The sequence below is a fragment of the Salvelinus namaycush genome, chromosome 32 (assembly GCF_016432855.1).
Source record: "Salvelinus namaycush isolate Seneca chromosome 32, SaNama_1.0, whole genome shotgun sequence".
Taxonomy (NCBI): Eukaryota; Metazoa; Chordata; class Actinopteri; order Salmoniformes; family Salmonidae; genus Salvelinus; species Salvelinus namaycush.
In genome coordinates, this window is record NC_052338.1 from 23,439,306 (window position 1) to 23,457,702 (window position 18,397).

Here is an 18,397-nt window from a genome sequence, read left to right on the forward strand (position 1 = left end):
AGACGGGAGATGACAAGTGCCTGGATTAGGACCTGCGCCGCTTCCTGTGTGAGGCAGGGTCGTACTCTGCGGATGTTGTAGAGCATGAACCTACAGGAACGGGCCACCGCCTTGATGTTAGTTGAGAACGACAGGGTGTTGTCCAGGATCACGCCAAGGTTCTTAGCGCTCTGGGAGGAGGACACAATGGAGTTGTCAACCGTGATGGCGAGATCATGGAACGGGCAGTCCTTCCCCGGGAGGAAGAGCAGCTCCGTCTTGCCGAGGTTCAGCTTGAGGTGGTGATCCGTCATCCACACTGATATGTCTGCCAGACATGCAGAGATGCGATTCGCCACCTGGTTATCAGAAGGGGGAAAGGAGAAGATTAATTGTGTGTCGTCTGCATAGCAATGATAGGAGAGACCATGTGAGGTTATGACAGAGCCAAGTGACTTGGTGTATAGCGAGAATAGGAGAGGGCCTAGAACAGAGCCCTGGGGGACACCAGTGGTGAGAGCACGTGGTGAGGAGACAGATTCTCGCCACGCCACCTGGTAGGAGCGACCTGTCAGGTAGGACGCAATCCAAGCGTGGGCCGCGCCGGAGATGCCCAACTCGGAGAGGGTGGAGAGGAGGATCTGATGGTTCACAGTATCAAAGGCAGCCGATAGGTCTAGAAGGATGAGAGCAGAGGAGAGAGAGTTAGCTTTAGCAGTGCGGAGCGCCTCCGTGACAGAGAAGAGCAGTCTCAGTTGAATGACTAGTCTTGAAACCTGACTGATTTGGATCAAGAAGGTCATTCTGAGAGAGATAGCAGGAGAGCTGGCCAAGGACGGCACGTTCAAGAGTTTTGGAGAGAAAAGAAAGAAGGGATACTGGTCTGTAGTTGTTGACATCGGAGGGATCGAGTGTAGGTTTTTTCAGAAGGGGTGCAACTCTCGCTCTCTTGAAGACGGAAGGGACGTAGCCAGTGGTCAAGGATGAGTTGATGAGCGAGGTGAGGTAAGGGAGAAGGTCTCCGGAAATGGTCTGGAGAAGAGAGGAGGGGATAGGGTCAAGCGGGCAGGTTGTTGGGCGGCCGGCCGTCACAAGACGCGAGATTTCATCTGGGGAGAGAGGGGAGAAAGAGGTCAAAGCACAGGGTAGGGCAGTGTGAGCAGAACCAGCGGTGTCGTTTGACTTAGCAAACGAGGATCGGATGTCGTCAACCTTCTTTTCAAAATGGTTGACGAAGTCATCCGCAGAGAGGGAGGAGGGGGGGGGGGGTGAGGAGGATTCAGGAGGGAGGAGAAGGTGGCAAAGAGCTTCCTAGGGTTAGAGGCAGATGCTTGGAATTTAGAGTGGTAGAAAGTGGCTTTAGCAGCAGAGACAGAAGAGGAAAATGTAGAGAGGAGGGAGTGAAAGGATGCCAGGTCCGCAGGGAGGCGAGTTCTCCTCCATTTCCGCTCGGCTGCCCGGAGCCCTGTTCTGTGAGCTCGCAATGAGTCGTCGAGCCACGGGGCAGGAGGGGAGGACCGAGCCGGCCTGGAGGATAGGGGACATAGAGAGTCAAAGGATGCAGAAAGGGAGGAGAGGAGGGTTGATGAGGCAGAATCAGGAGATAGGTTGGAGAAGGTTTGAGCAGAGGGAAGAGATGATAGGATGGAAGAGGAGAGAGTAGCGGGGGAGAGAGAGCGAAGGTTTGGACGGCGCGATACCATCCGAGTAGGGGCAGAGTGGGAAGTGTTGGATGAGAGCGAGAGGGAAAAGGATACAAGGTAGTGGTCGGAGACTTGGAGGGGAGTTGCAATGAGATTAGTGGAAGAACAGCATCTAGTAAAGATGAGGTCAAGCGTATTGCCTGCCTTGTGAGTAGGGGGGGAAGGTGAGAGGGTGAGGTCAAAAGAGGAGAGGAGTGGAAAGAGGGAGGCAGAGAGGAATGAGTCAAAGGTAGACGTGGGGAGGTTAAAGTCACCCAGAACTGTGAGAGGTGAGCCATCCTCAGGGAAGGAACTTATCAAGGCGTCAAGCTCATTGATGAACTCTCCAAGGGAACCTGGAGGGCGATAAATGATAAGGATGTTAAGCTTGAAAGGGGTGGTAACTGTGACAGCATGGAATTCAAAGGAGGCGATAGACAGATGGGTCAGGGGAGAAAGAGAGAATGTCCACTTGGGAGAGATGAGGATCCCAGTGCCACCACCCCGCTGACCAGAAGCTCTCGGGGTGTGCGAGAACACGTGGGCAGACGAGGAGAGAGCAGTAGGAGTAGCAGTGTTATCTGTGGTAATCCATGTTTCCGTCAGTGCCAAGAAGTCGAGGGACTGGAGGGAAGCATAGGCTGAGATGAACTCTGCCTTGTTGGCCGCAGATCGGCAGTTCCAGAGGCTGCCGGAGACCTGGAACTCCACGTGGGTCGTGCGCGCTGGGACCACCAGGTTAGGGTGGCAGCGGCCACGCGGTGTGAAGCGTTTGTATGGTCTGTGCAGAGAGGAGAGAACAGGGATAGACAGACACATAGTTGACAGGCTACAGAAGAGGCTACGCTAATGCAAAGGAGATTGGAATGACAAGTGGACTACACATCTCGAATGTTCAGAAAGTTAAGCTTACGTAGCAAAAATCTTATTGACTAAAATGATTAAAATGATGCAGTACTGCTGACTGGTGAAGTAGGCCAGCTAGCAGTGGCTGCGTTGTTGACTATGTTTGAAAGTGTTGCTGGCTAGGTAGCCTCGATAACTGGCTAGGTAACCTCGATAACTGGCTAGATAATTACTCTAAACTACACAATTATCTTAGATACAAGGACAGCAAAGACAACTATGTAGCTAGCTAACACTACACTAATCAAATCGTTCCGTTGTACTGTTTCGGTAGAAGTTGGCTAGCTGGCTAGCTAGCAGTGTTGACAACGTTAGGACGGCGAAAATAGCTGGCTAGCTGACTTTGTTTAAAAGTGGAGCTGGCTAGGTAACCTCGATAACTGGCTAGATAATTACTCTAAACTACACAATTATCTTAGATACAAAGACAGCGAAGACAACTATGTAGCTAGCTAACACTACACTAATCAAATCGTTCTGTTGTACTGTTTCGGTAGAAGTTGGCTAGCTGGCTAGCTAGCAGTGTTGACGGCGAAAATAGCTGGCTAGCTGACTTTGTTTGAAAGTGGAACTGGCTAGGTAACCTCGATAACTGGCTAGATGATTACTCTAAACTACACAATTATCTTAGATGCAAAGACAACTATGTAGCTAGCTAACACTACACTAATCAAATCGTTCCGTTGTAATGATTCGGTAGAAGTTGGCTAGCTGGCTAGCTGGCTAGCTAGCAGTGTTGATAACGTTAGAAGAGATATGCAAGAGATATGCAAGAGATATGCAAACTGGATAACAGTTGTTCAAGTTCTTGCTACAGTAGCTAACCAAATGACACCTTTATCTCTAACTGTATATAGCTACTGAAAAACGATATGAGGGGAAAAAGTCAGTGACTCACCTCCTCCAATGACATGACATCTTGCTAGCAGCTAGCAAGCTAGCTAGCTAACGTTAGGCTCTGTGTTTTTAGCTTGCTACATAAATATGCTAGCCTATTAGCCACATTATGACTGACTTGTGATTAGCGCCCTTGCTAGTTTGATTGTATTGACATTCCCAGCCTTAGTTACATTCATCAGTTTTTGTCCAAACTATTTAATCATTGAAACTGAAACAGTGCATCCCAAATGGAGGCAGCAAACAATGTACCAGGCCAGCTGTGATTTACAACCTGATAGAAATATGTTTTGGACTACCAAGAAATGTATTTGTGAATTATATTAATCATACATTGAACTGCATCCATCTATTCTGCCAAAATGCCTTAGTGTACGTCATGGAACGCTGAGTCAAAATGAACCTATTTTTAAAACATCTTATAAAGTTGGATTTGTAGCATAAACTGGGAATGTGATATTGTTGACTGATATTATGATTGTCTGTTTGTTTCATGCTGTCAGTTCCATTTTAATCTTCATTAATAATATATGTGTGTGTGTGTGTGTGTGTGTGTGTGTGTGTGTGTGTGTGTGTGTGTGTGTGTGTGTGTGTGTGTGTGTGTGTGTGTGTGTGTGTGTGTGTGTGTGTTTGTACAGGATGTCAGCATGTAAGTGTGGATATTATTTCTGTGTGCACATTGTGTACATTCTGTCACTGTGTGTGACTGTTTGTGTGAGAAAGAGAGAGAAAGAGGCACACATTTTTGTGTGTGTCTGTTTGTGTGTGTGCATACATGTGTGTTCCTATGTATGTATGTGTGTGTGTGTGTGTGTGTGTGTGTGTGTGTGTGTGTGTGTGTGTGTGTGTGTGTGTGTGTGTGTGTGTGTGTTCCTATGTGTGTGTGTTTGTGTGTCTGTTTGTGTATGTATGTGTGTGTGTGTTCAAGTGTGTTTTCAAGTGTGTGTGTGTCCCTGTGTGCGAGGAACACGATGCGCCTGATCACCCCCATCATCAGGGACCATTTGATCGATGTGAGTAGAAAGTGCTGAAATAGCAGCACAGACCTTCTCCCCCTGTCTTTCCCTGTCACAGCCCTGAGAGAGAGCCAGTGGACCTGAAAAACACAGATACGAGCGCCAAGCAGTTGCCGTCTCCCCCGAGCAAACCAAACACCCTTTGTGTTACTGTTCGCAGCACTCAGGTCACTCTGCCTTGTTCCTGAACGCACCCCCATCAATGATGCATCCCTGCTGCTGCTGCACCGGAGAGCAGCGTTCAGCAGCGTTCAGTGTTGGAGAGTGTTGTGTTGAAAGATGTGCTGTATGAGTCAGAGAACACACAACTACTGAAACGACAGAAGGGACAACTAAAAACACATACTCTACTTCTAAATATACAATATAAAATATAGTTTAACATGTTGCCATTTGAATTGTCACAGACAGTATATAACTTACACTACATGACCAAAGATATGTGGACACCTGCTTGTCAAACATCTCATTCCAAAGTCATGGGCATTAATATGGAGTTGGTCCCCCCTTTGCTGCTATAACAGCCTCCACTCTTCTCTAAAGGCTTTCCACTAGATGTTGGAACTTTGCCGGGGGGACTTGCTTCTATTCAGCCACAAGAGCATTAGTGAGGTCGGGCACTGATGTTGAAGAATTAGGCCTGGCTCTCAGTCAGCATTCCAATTCATCCCAAAGGTGTTCGATGGGGTTGAGGTCAGGGCTCTGTGCAGGCCAGTCAAGTTCTTCCACAACGATCTCGACAAACCATTTCTGTATGGATCTCGCTTTGTGCACGGGGGCATTGTCATGCTGAAACAGGAAAGGGCCTTCCCCAAACTGTTGCCACAAAGTTGGAAGCACAGAATTGTCTAGAATGTCATTGTATGCTGTAGCGTTAAGATTTCCCTTCACTGGAACTAAGGGGCCTAGCCCGAACCATGAAAAACAGCCCCAGACCATTATTCCTCCTCCACCAAACTTTCCAGTTGCACTGGATTGGGGCAGGTAGTTTTCTCCTGTCATCCGCCAAACCCAGATTCGTCCGACGGACTGCCATATAGTGACACTTGATTCATCATTCCAGAGAACACGTTTCCACTGCTCCAGAGTCCAATAGTGGCGAGCTTTACACCACTCCAGCCAACGGGGCAGCTCTAGCAGGGCAGATATTTGATGAACTGACTTGTTGGAAAGGTGGCATCCTATGACGCTGCCACGTTGAAAGTCACTGAGCTCTTCAGTACGGCCATTCTACTGCCAATGTTTGTCTATGACGATTGCATGACCGTGTGCTCGACCTGTCAGCAATGGGTGTGGCTGAAATAGCCGAATCCACAAATGTTGTATATATAGTGTATCTATATCATATGTGAAACTAAAACAACTATCAAACACTTCAGCTGTGGTGTTCCGTAAGAAATAATATCAAAGTGTTGTTTCGAGGACAAAAACACTGGGTTATTTTTCCACCGGTTCCTGGAAAATTGTTTCACGGAGTGAGAAAAACAAACTTGATGCTATGAATAGCGTTCCTATCTGATGCCACTGGTGACAACATCAGATAAGGGAGGAATTAGGCAAATAGTTGATGCTGGGGATATAATATCAAGCACTGATAATACCTTATCTTCTCACATCACAACATATGCACTGACGCATCATGCATACTAATGAACTGCATTACTCATCCTAAGCAGATGTTTTGAGATCTGTACAGGGCACTGGGCTATGGTGGTGTAGATGTGTTGTTCGTAGGACAATTATGAACCTAAATATGACTATTATGATATTGTCCAGTGGAGTATAATCGTTAACTGATTATGAATGGCGATTGGATTTGGTGCAGTGATAGACATACTGACATAATGTGAATAAGACTTAATGGATTTGCTATTTGACATTCAACAAGGTTCTGTGAGCTAAAGGGAGCTTACAATTTTGACAGAGTAATTCAAGGGTTTAGAACATTTAGTCTAAGGTTTTTACCATGACTAAGATGACTCATATTTGTCTGTCATGTACATTGATTGCTAATAATTTGTTGGGTGCTCAAAGCACTTAACATTATATGAAAGGACTGTCTTCAGAGTTCCTTGTCTTACCTATCAATCAGTCTCTTTCGCTCTCTCTCTCTCTCTCTCTCTCTCTCTCTCTCTCTCTCTCTCTCTCTCTCTCTCTCTCTCTCTCTCTCTCTCTCTCTCTCTCTCTCTCTCTCTCTCTCTCTCTGTGTGTGTCTCTCTCTCTCTCTGTGTGTCTCTCTCTCTTTCTCTCTCTTTCTGTCTGTCTCTCACTCTCTCACACACTCTCTCTGTCTCTGTCTTCCTCAGTCACTCACTCACTCTCTCACTCACCTTGAGTCAGCAGTGTGATTGAAGGGCAGTAACAGGCCTGCCAGGATACTGGATGTGTTAGCACTCCAGCCCCAACTCTGTTACATAACACCTGTCAGAGGAGGAAGAAGGATGAAACACACACTCCCCCCCCTCCCTCTCTCTCTCTCTCTCTCTCATCCCTCTCCCCCCTCTCTCTCTCCCCTCCCTCTCTCCCCCCCTCTCTCTCTCTCTCTTCCTCCCTTTCTCCCTCTCTTCTTTCACTCCAGGCTAGCCCTGCCTCCACTCTCCATCAAACAGTAAGCTCCAAACTCAGCTCCCTCCATTCCATCACACACACACACACATATACACACACTCCGTCAAACACATACACAGTCATACACTAACCCACAGTTGGCCTGCCCCCTCCTCATCTCGCGAGCCCCAAGCCCAATTACAGAGGAGCCTGTGGTGTGAGCCTGCTGTGACGCCTCGAGGACACTCCTCAACCGTCAGCTTTGAAGAGCCTCGCCGACACTGCACCGACACGCTGTGTCACAATGAGCGACTGTTTATCTCACAGAGAGCGCCGAGGAGTAAATAGGAAATGCTTTTTCCCTCTGCATGGGATTTATAATATTTATTTATTTATCAGTACATTAAGTTTATCTCTATTCTATTGGCATTCCTCGTATCTGTCACACAACTCCAAAAGCCCCAATGAACCACCTCCCCCCACCTTCCGCGCCATATCAATATGAATATCCTTCCTATATGCCTCGGAGTCCCATCCTCCCATAGTCCTTCAGTATCTTTAAATGAGTCCCCAACACTACAGGAAAATTAGATAAGATGTGAACCCTATCCTATCTATGGCTAAAGGCCATGCTTTGTAGAACATTACTCAGCAGCTGAGCTCTTTTTCAATCAGCCAGATTTTGTCTTTAATTAGCGGAGCTCGGCTCTTAAAAGGGTTGCAGTGACAATGCAGATAGCAACAGATGGCACACTTGTCTTGTTCGGAGCATACGATGAACGTCAGTCGCTCCCCACTTTGAAAATAGAAACTCAGTTGCAGTTAAAGGGCTGACTGCACAGCACTGTGTGGACAATGCCTGGACTGATTGTGTTACCTGTTAAGCCATGCAGTTACAGGGCTGACTGCATAGTACTGTGTGGACAATGCCTGGACTGATTGTGTTACCTGTTAAGCCATGCAGTTAAAGGGCTGACTGCACAGCACTGTGTGGACAATGCCTGGACTTATTGTGTTACCTGTTAAGCCATGCAGTTAAAGGGCTGACTGCATAGTACTGTGTGGACAATGCCTGGACTGATTGTGTTACCTGTTAAGCCATGCAGTTAAAGGGCTGACTGCACAGCACTGTGTGGACAATGCCTGGACTGATTGTGTTACCTGTTAAGCCATGCAGTTAAAGGGCTGACTACACAGCACTGTGTGGACAATGCCTGGACTGATTGTGTTACCTGTTAAGCCATGCAGTTAAAGGGCTGACTGCACAGCACTGTGGGGACAACGCCAGGACTGATTGTGTTACCTGTTAAGCCATGCAGTTAAAGGGCTGACTACACAGCACTGTGTGGACAATGCCTGGACTGATTGTGTTACCTGTTAAGCCATGCAGTTAAAGGGCTGACTGCACAGGACTGTGTGGACAATGCCTGGACTGATTGTGTTACCTGTTAAACCATGCAGTTAAAGGGCTGACTGCATAGCACTGTGTGGACAATGCCTGGACTGATTGTGTTACCTGTTAAACCATGCAGTTAAAGGGCTGACTGCATAGCACTGTGTGGACAATGCCTGGACTGATTGTGTTACCTGTTAAGCCATGCAGTTAAAGGGCTGACTGCACAGCACTGTGGGGACAATGCCTGGACTGATTGTGTTACCTGTTAAGCCATGCAGTTAAAGGGCTGACTACACAGCACTGTGTGGACAATGCCTGGACTGATTGTGTTACCTGTTAAGCCATGCAGTTAAAGGGCTGACTGCACAGCACTGTGTGGACAATGCCTGGACTGATTGTGTTACCTGTTAAGCCATGCAGTTAAAGGGCTGACTGCACAGCACTGTGTGGACAATGCCTGGACTGATTGTGTTACCTGTTAAGCCATGCAGTTAAAGGGCTGACTGCACAGCACTGTGGGGACAACGCCAGGACTGATTGTGTTACCTGTTAAGCCATGCAGTTAAAGGGCTGACTGCACAGCACTTTTGGGACAACGCCAGGACTGACTGTGTTACCTGTTAAGCCATGCAGTTAAAGGGCTGACTACACAGCACTGTGTGGACAATGCCTGGACTGATTGTGTTACCTGTTAAGCCATGCAGTTAAAGGGCTGACTGCATAGCACTGTGTGGACAATGCCTGGACTGATTGTGTTACCTGTTAAGCCATGCAGTTAAAGGGCTGACTACACAGCACTGTGTGGGCAATGCCTGGACTGATTGTGTTACCTGTTAAGCCATGCAGTTAAAGGGCTGACTGGACAGCACTGTGTGGACAATGCCTGGACTGATTGTGTTACCTGTTAAGCCATGCAGTTAAAGGGCTGACTGCATAGCACTGTGTGGACAATGCCTGGACTGATTGTGTTACCTGTTAAGCCATGCAGTTAAAGGGCTGACTACATACCACTGTGTGGACAATGCCTGGACTGATTGTGTTACCTGTTAAGCCATGCAGTTAAAGGGCTGACTACATACCACTGTGTGGACAATGCCTGGACTGATTGTGTTACCTGTTAAACCATGCAGTTAAAGGGCTGACTGCACAGCACTGTGGGGACAACGCCAGGACTGATTGTGTTACCTGTTAAACCATGCAGTTAAAGGGCTGACTGCATAGCACTGTGTGGACAATGCCTGGACTGATTGTGTTACCTGTTAAGCCATGCAGTTAAAGGGCTGACTGTACAGCACTGTGTGGGCAATGCCTGGACTAATTGTGTTACCTGTTAAGCCATGCAGTTAAAGGGCTGACTGGACAGCACTGTGTGGACAATGCCTGGACTGATTGTGTTACCTGTTAAGCCATGCAGTTAAAGGGCTGACTGCATAGCACTGTGTGGACAATGCCTGGACTGATTGTGTTACCTGTTAAGCCATGCAGTTAAAGGGCTGACTGCATACCACTGTGTGGACAATGCCTGGACTGATTGTGTTACCTGTTAAGCCATGCAGTTAAAGGGCTGACTGCACAGCACTGTGTGGACAATGCCTGGACTGATTGTGTTACCTGTTAAGCCATGCAGTTAAAGGGCTGACTGCACAGCACTGTGTGGACAATGCCTAGACTGATTGTGTTACCTGTTAAGCCATGCAGTTAAAGGTCTGACTGCACAGCACTGTGTGGACAATGCCTGGACTGATTGTGTTACCTGTTAAGCCATGCAGTTAAAGGGCTGACTGTACAGCACTGTGGGGACAACGCCAGGACTGATTGTGTTACCTGTTAAGCCATGCAGTTAAAGGGCTGACTGCACAGCACTGTGGGGACAACGCCAGGACTGATTGTGTTACCTGTTAAGCCATGCAGTTAAAGGGCTGACTACACAGCACTGTGTGGACAATGCCTGGACTGATTGTGTTACCTGTTAAACCATGCAGTTAAAGGGCTGACTACACAGCACTGTGTGGACAATGCCTGGACTAATTGTGTTACCTGTTAAGCCATGCAGTTAAAGGGCTGACTGGACAGCACTGTGTGGACAATGCCTGGACTGATTGTGTTACCTGTTAAGCCATGCAGTTAAAGGGCTGACTGCATAGCACTGTGTGGACAATGCCTGGACTGATTGTGTTACCTGTTAAGCCATGCAGTTAAAGGGCTGACTGCATACCACTGTGTGGACAATGCCTGGACTGATTGTGTTACCTGTTAAGCCATGCAGTTAAAGGGCTGACTGCACAGCACTGTGTGGACAATGCCTGGACTGATTGTGTTACCTGTTAAGCCATGCAGTTAAAGGGCTGACTGCACAGCACTGTGTGGACAATGCCTGGACTGATTGTGTTACCTGTTAAGCCATGCAGTTAAAGGTCTGACTGCACAGCACTGTGTGGACAATGCCTGGACTGATTGTGTTACCTGTTAAGCCATGCAGTTAAAGGGCTGACTGTACAGCACTGTGGGGACAACGCCAGGACTGATTGTGTTACCTGTTAAGCCATGCAGTTAAAGGGCTGACTGCACAGCACTGTGGGGACAACGCCAGGACTGATTGTGTTACCTGTTAAGCCATGCAGTTAAAGGGCTGACTACACAGCACTGTGTGGACAATGCCTGGACTGATTGTGTTACCTGTTAAACCATGCAGTTAAAGGGCTGACTACACAGCACTGTGTGGACAATGCCTGGACTGATTGTGTTACCTGTTAAGCCATGCAGTTAAAGGGCTGACTGCATAGCACTGTGTGGACAATGCCTGGACTGATTGTGTTACCTGTTAAGCCATGCAGTTAAAGGGCTGACTACACAGCACTGTGTGGGCAATGCCTGGACTGATTGTGTTACCTGTTAAGCCATGCAGTTAAAGGGCTGACTGGACAGCACTGTGTGGACAATGCCTGGACTGATTGTGTTACCTGTTAAGCCATGCAGTTAAAGGGCTGACTGCATAGCACTGTGTGGACAATGCCTGGACTGATTGTGTTACCTGTTAAGCCATGCAGTTAAAGGGCTGACTACATACCACTGTGTGGACAATGCCTGGACTGATTGTGTTACCTGTTAAACCATGCAGTTAAAGGGCTGACTGCATAGCACTGTGTGGACAATGCCTGGACTGATTGTGTTACCTGTTAAACCATGCAGTTAAAGGGCTGACTACACAGCACTGTGTGGACAATGCCTGGACTGATTGTGTTACCTGTTAAGCCATGCAGTTAAAGGGCTGACTGCATAGCACTGTGTGGACAATGCCTGGACTGATTGTGTTACCTGTTAAGCCATGCAGTTAAAGGGCTGACTGTACAGCACTGTGTGGGCAATGCCTGGACTAATTGTGTTACCTGTTAAGCCATGCAGTTAAAGGGCTGACTGGACAGCACTGTGTGGACAATGCCTGGACTGATTGTGTTACCTGTTAAGCCATGCAGTTAAAGGGCTGACTGCATAGCACTGTGTGGACAATGCCTGGACTGATTGTGTTACCTGTTAAGCCATGCAGTTAAAGGGCTGACTGCATACCACTGTGTGGACAATGCCTGGACTGATTGTGTTACCTGTTAAGCCATGCAGTTAAAGGGCTGACTGCATACCACTGTGTGGACAATGCCTGGACTGATTGTGTTACCTGTTAAGCCATGCAGTTAAAGGGCTGACTGCACAGCACTGTGTGGACAATGCCTGGACTGATTGTGTTACCTGTTAAGCCATGCAGTTAAAGGGCTGACTGCACAGCACTGTTTGGACAATGCCTGGACTGATTGTGTTACCTGTTAAGCCATGCAGTTAAAGGGCTGACTGCACAGCACTGTGGGGACAACGCCAGGACTTATTGTGTTACCTGTTAAGCCATGCAGTTAAAGGGCTGACTACACAGCACTGTGTGGACAACGCCAGGACTGATTGTGTTACCTGTTAAGCCATGCAGTTAAAGGGCTGACTACACAGCACTGTGTGGAAAATGCCTGGACTGATTGTGTTACCTGTTAAGCCATGCAGTTAAAGGGCTGACTGCACAGCACTGTGGGGACAACGCCAGGACTTATTGTGTTACCTGTTAAGCCATGCAGTTAAAGGGCTGACTACACAGCACTGTGTGGACAACGCCAGGACTGATTGTGTTACCTGTTAAGCCATGCAGTTAAAGGGCTGACTACACAGCACTGTGTGGAAAATGCCTGGACTGATAGTGTTACCTGCTAAGCCATGCAGTTAAAGGGCTGACTACACAGCACTGTGTGGACAATGCCTGGACTGATTGTGTTACCTGTTAAGCCATGCAGTTAAAGGGCTGACTGCACAGCACTGTGGGGACAACGCCAGGACTGATTGTGTTACCTGTTAAGCCATGCAGTTAAAGGGCTGACTACACAGCACTGTGTGGACAATGCCTGGACTGATTGTGTTACCTGTTAAACCATGCAGTTAAAGGGCTGACTACACAGCACTGTGGGGACAACGCCAGGACTGATTGTGTTACCTGTTAAGCCATGCAGTTAAAGGGCTGACTGCATAGCACTGTGTGGACAATGCCTGGACTGATTGTGTTACCTGTTAAACCATGCAGTTAAAGGGCTGACTACACAGCACTGTGGGGACAATGCCTGGACTAATTGTGTTACCTGTTAAACCATGCAGTTAAAGGGCTGACTACACAGCACTGTGTGAACAATGCCTGGACTGATTGTGTTACCTGTTAAACCATGCAGTTAAAGGGCTGACTGCACAGCACTGTGTGGACAATGCGTGGACTGATTGTGTTACCTGTTAAGCCATGCAGTTAAAGGGCTGACTACGCAGCACTGTGGGGACAATGCCTGGACTGATTGTGTTACCTGTTAAGCCATGCAGTTAAAGGGCTGACTGCACAGCACTGTGGGGACAATGCCTGGACTGATTGTGTTACCTGTTAAGCCATGCAGTTAAAGAGCTGACTGCACAGCACTGTGTGGACAATGCCTGGACTTATTGTGTTACCTGTTAAACCATGCAGTTAAAGGGCTGACTACACAGCACTGTGTGGACAATGCCTGGACTGATTGTGTTACCTGTTAAGCCATGCAGTTAAAGGGCTGACTGCACAGCACTGTGGGGACAATGCCTGGACTGATTGTGTTACCTGTTAAGCCATGCAGTTAAAGGGCTGACTGCACAGCACTGTGTGGACAATGCCTGGACTGATTGTGTTACCTGTTAAGCCATGCAGTTAAAGGGCTGACTACACAGCACTGTGTGGACAATGCCTGGACTGATTGTGTTACCTGTTAAGCCATGCAGTTAAAGGGCTGACTGCACAGCACTGTGGGGACAATGCCTGGACTGATTGTGTTACCTGTTAAGCCATGCAGTTAAAGGGCTGACTGCACAGCACTGTGGGGACAACGCCAGGACTTATTGTGTTACCTGTTAAGCCATGCAGTTAAAGGGCTGACTACACAGCACTGTGTGGACAACGCCAGGACTGATTGTGTTACCTGTTAAGCCATGCAGTTAAAGGGCTGACTACACAGCACTGTGTGGAAAATGCCTGGACTGATTGTGTTACCTGTTAAGCCATGCAGTTAAAGGGCTGACTACACAGCACTGTGTGGACAATGCCTGGACTGATTGTGTTACCTGTTAAGCCATGCAGTTAAAGGGCTGACTGCACAGCACTGTGGGGACAACGCCAGGACTGATTGTGTTACCTGTTAAGCCATGCAGTTAAAGGGCTGACTACACAGCACTGTGTGGACAATGCCTGGACTGATTGTGTTACCTGTTAAACCATGCAGTTAAAGGGCTGACTACACAGCACTGTGGGGACAACGCCAGGACTGATTGTGTTACCTGTTAAGCCATGCAGTTAAAGGGCTGACTGCATAGCACTGTGTGGACAATGCCTGGACTGATTGTGTTACCTGTTAAACCATGCAGTTAAAGGGCTGACTACACAGCACTGTGGGGACAATGCCTGGACTAATTGTGTTACCTGTTAAACCATGCAGTTAAAGGGCTGACTACACAGCACTGTGTGAACAATGCCTGGACTGATTGTGTTACCTGTTAAACCATGCAGTTAAAGGGCTGACTGCACAGCACTGTGTGGACAATGCGTGGACTGATTGTGTTACCTGTTAAGCCATGCAGTTAAAGGGCTGACTACGCAGCACTGTGGGGACAATGCCTGGACTGATTGTGTTACCTGTTAAGCCATGCAGTTAAAGGGCTGACTGCACAGCACTGTGGGGACAATGCCTGGACTGATTGTGTTACCTGTTAAGCCATGCAGTTAAAGAGCTGACTGCACAGCACTGTGTGGACAATGCCTGGACTTATTGTGTTACCTGTTAAACCATGCAGTTAAAGGGCTGACTACACAGCACTGTGTGGACAATGCCTGGACTGATTGTGTTACCTGTTAAGCCATGCAGTTAAAGGGCTGACTGCACAGCACTGTGGGGACAATGCCTGGACTGATTGTGTTACCTGTTAAGCCATGCAGTTAAAGGGCTGACTGCACAGCACTGTGTGGACAATGCCTGGACTGATTGTGTTACCTGTTAAGCCATGCAGTTAAAGGGCTGACTACACAGCACTGTGTGGACAATGCCTGGACTGATTGTGTTACCTGTTAAGCCATGCAGTTAAATTGCTGACTGCACAGCACTGTGGGGACAATGCCTGGACTGATTGTGTTACCTGTTAAAACATGCAGTTAAAGGGCTGACTACACAGCACTGTGTGGACAATGCCTGGACTGATTGTGCTACCTGTTAAACCATGCAGTTAAAGGGCTGACTGCATAGCACTGTGGGGACAATGCCTGGACTGATTGTGTTACCTGTTAAGCCATGCAGTTAAAGGGCTGACTGCACAGCACTGTGTGGACAATGCCTGGACTGATTGTGTTACCTGTTAAGCCATGCAGTTAAAGGGCTGACTGCACAGCACTGTGTGGACAATGCCTGGACTGATTGTGCTACCTGTTAAGCCATGCAGTTAAAGTTTCCAGGTTTTATCACTGTAAGGTTGTAAAGAGGAGTGAATCTTTAAGAGAGTGTTGGACATTGAACAAGAGAGAAGAGGAAGGGAGAAAAGAGAGCGACAGAGAGAGAGAGACATTCCAATGAATTGTTGAAAAATAACAGAAAAGTTATTGGTGAGCACTGAGCATTTCTACTAAGAACAAAGCTGACAAGCAGACAGGCAGAGATGATAGATAGATAGATAGATAGATAGATAGATAGATAGATAGATAGATAGATAGATAGATAGATAGATAGATAGATAGATAGATAGATAGATAGATAGATAGATAGATAGATAGATAGATAGATAGATAGATAGATAGATAGATAGATAGATAGATAGATAGATAGATAGATAGATAGATAGATAGAAAGTACAAATCTGCCACCTTGTTGCATAAAAGATGGTTAACAGTTATGAGCTGCTCCTGTTGCTGCTTGGTTGGCCTACATACAGCAGGGCCTGGGAAGCCTGTGAAGCCAAATGAATGATGTAATGTCATGAAATTGTCCGACTGAGTTCCTTAATCTCCCTTTTTGTTCACTTCACTTTCCTTCTCATCACACTGCATGTCACCTGAAGAGCCAGTCACATGAATGAGTGAGCATTGGATCAGGCCTAAGTCAGTGGTTTGTGGCTCTTCTCTTCCCCAGCCCTCTTAGAACATGGTACATATTTAGGATCTTAATTTGACCAGTATTGTCGGGGCAAAATAATCCTGCAGCAACAGGATTTTTACATTTAGTCCATAATGTTGCTTGATCTGTGGTTAGGCTATTAGCTACATGAAAAGTGCAGTACTGTTAATAGAACCGTGTGTTAGTGCAGGTTTTCAGTGAATACATCTGCAGACTAACGTTATGTCAAAATACTGACATATAGGCGTTTTACTTCTATGTCACCCAAGCTGACGTATTGGATTATAGATTCCAAATGCTTCCTCTCTCAGGCAGCTTCCTGCTGTTGAATGCTTGTTGTTTATCCTCTGTATGAGTGTCACAAGAGACACCATTGCAGTGCAGCATATACAGTATATAGCAACAGCTGTGAAAAAGTTTTTTAAAAACAGTAGCATTAAAAGTTCCCTGGCCTTTTGCGCCCCAGCGGTTCCAACCCAAGGAATCCGCCTTTCACAGACTCATTTAGATCAAAGCCTGTTGTTGCAAGTCCCTGCTCTTTTCTGCTCATTGAATATGCATGATGTTTCCATTCACATGGCATGTACTGCTGTGTGGTACGGGGAGAGGAGAGGCATGGCATAGAGGGAGGGGGAGGGAATGAGGGAGGCAAATGCATCAGGCAGCCATGCTCTGTTCCGAAGCCCAGAGATGAGTCACTCTGACCTGTCACTAAGGGGCCCGGCGCCGGCGCTGCCTTCCGTACGCTCTCTCCCTGTTTATTAGCTAATAATACATCCATCCACCTACTGTAGGCCAGTACTGTAACACCTGTCTTTGTGCAGTAGATGTGACTTGAACCTGCTATTGTACGTTCCACAATTCCCTACTGCTCCACTTTAAACTAGTCATATGTGAAATGTCTATTTCTAACCTGACTAGCATCCACCTTTCCTGCTGTAACACTGTACAGTATGTACACGTGCAGTACCTATGACTTGATCCTGCTACATTACATTTACCCTACCTTACACTCTCTACTACTCAATACTGCAGACTGGTCTTTTCCTGACATCTCTGTGTGAGAGATAAACCCTTCATGAAATGCCCTGGTCTCATACCACATAGTGCAATGTATTGGCAACAGGGGAGGTGATGCAACGAGACAGAGTAGACAGCACAGGTGGCTGGTGGCACCTTAATTGGGGAGGACTGGCTCAAGGTAATGGCTGGAACGGAATCAATGGAACGGTATCAAACACATCAAGCACATGGTTTCCATGTGCTTGATGCCGTTCCATTCACTCCATTCCAGCCATTATTATGAGTTGTCCTCACCAGCCTCCTGTGGTTGACAGTCACCAAGATGCAGCGAGCACTGGTTCACTTCAGACTGATTAGCCATGCAACCCCCGGGCTAATCCAGAAGCCTCTTACACCACGGCAAATAACCAATCAAAATGAGATGGCTGAGTGCAGTTTTCAGTTCATCTCTCACAATTAAGCCTCCGTGGTTCAGCGAGGAGAGGAGCATGGTTGTGTCTGAAGTGTAAAGCTAGTGTAAACGTGCTGTAAAAAAGGGGAGAGAGGGCTGAATGATGCCGCAGCCACTGTTAAAAATGCACATCCTGGTCTGCCTGCCTTAGCAAGCTGCTTCAGCTGCATGTCATCCAAACTGGGTCAGCACACCCCCACCACACACACGCACGCACGCACGCATGCACGCACGCACGCACGCACGCACACACACACACACACACACACACACACACACACACATGACGGAAGCATTTCTAATGCTTTTGGAAATATTTGCCTAGCTACAGCACTTGCCCTTTGAAAAAATGACTCTACTAAAAGGACATTGAATCTCATTTATTAACGTTTTAAATACCCATTCATTTCTATTCAAGGCAGTATAATATAATAGCTATCCTGTGAGAATGAAGACACTATTGTATTGAGCTAAACGTGTCTGGGTGGTAGAAATACCTCAGGAGAGGAGGGGAAGACAGTTCTGGGATGTGCGAGCACACAGAGTGCTAAATCGCCTTGTACGACAGAAAATAGACACACCAGTAGAGACAGATTGTGCTAAACACACCAGTTGCTACCCCTGGTATTCAGTCCAGAGACGCTTTTCACATCTCCTCCTCTCAGCTCAGATCTAAACTGAGCACAAGAAGCTCTTCTGAAGGCAAACCTGGGTTCAAACACTATTCTAAACCATTTCTAATACTTGATCTGTGCTTTATTGAGCTTGCCGGGCTTAATGGACCAATATAATAGTCCCAAAAACAGTCA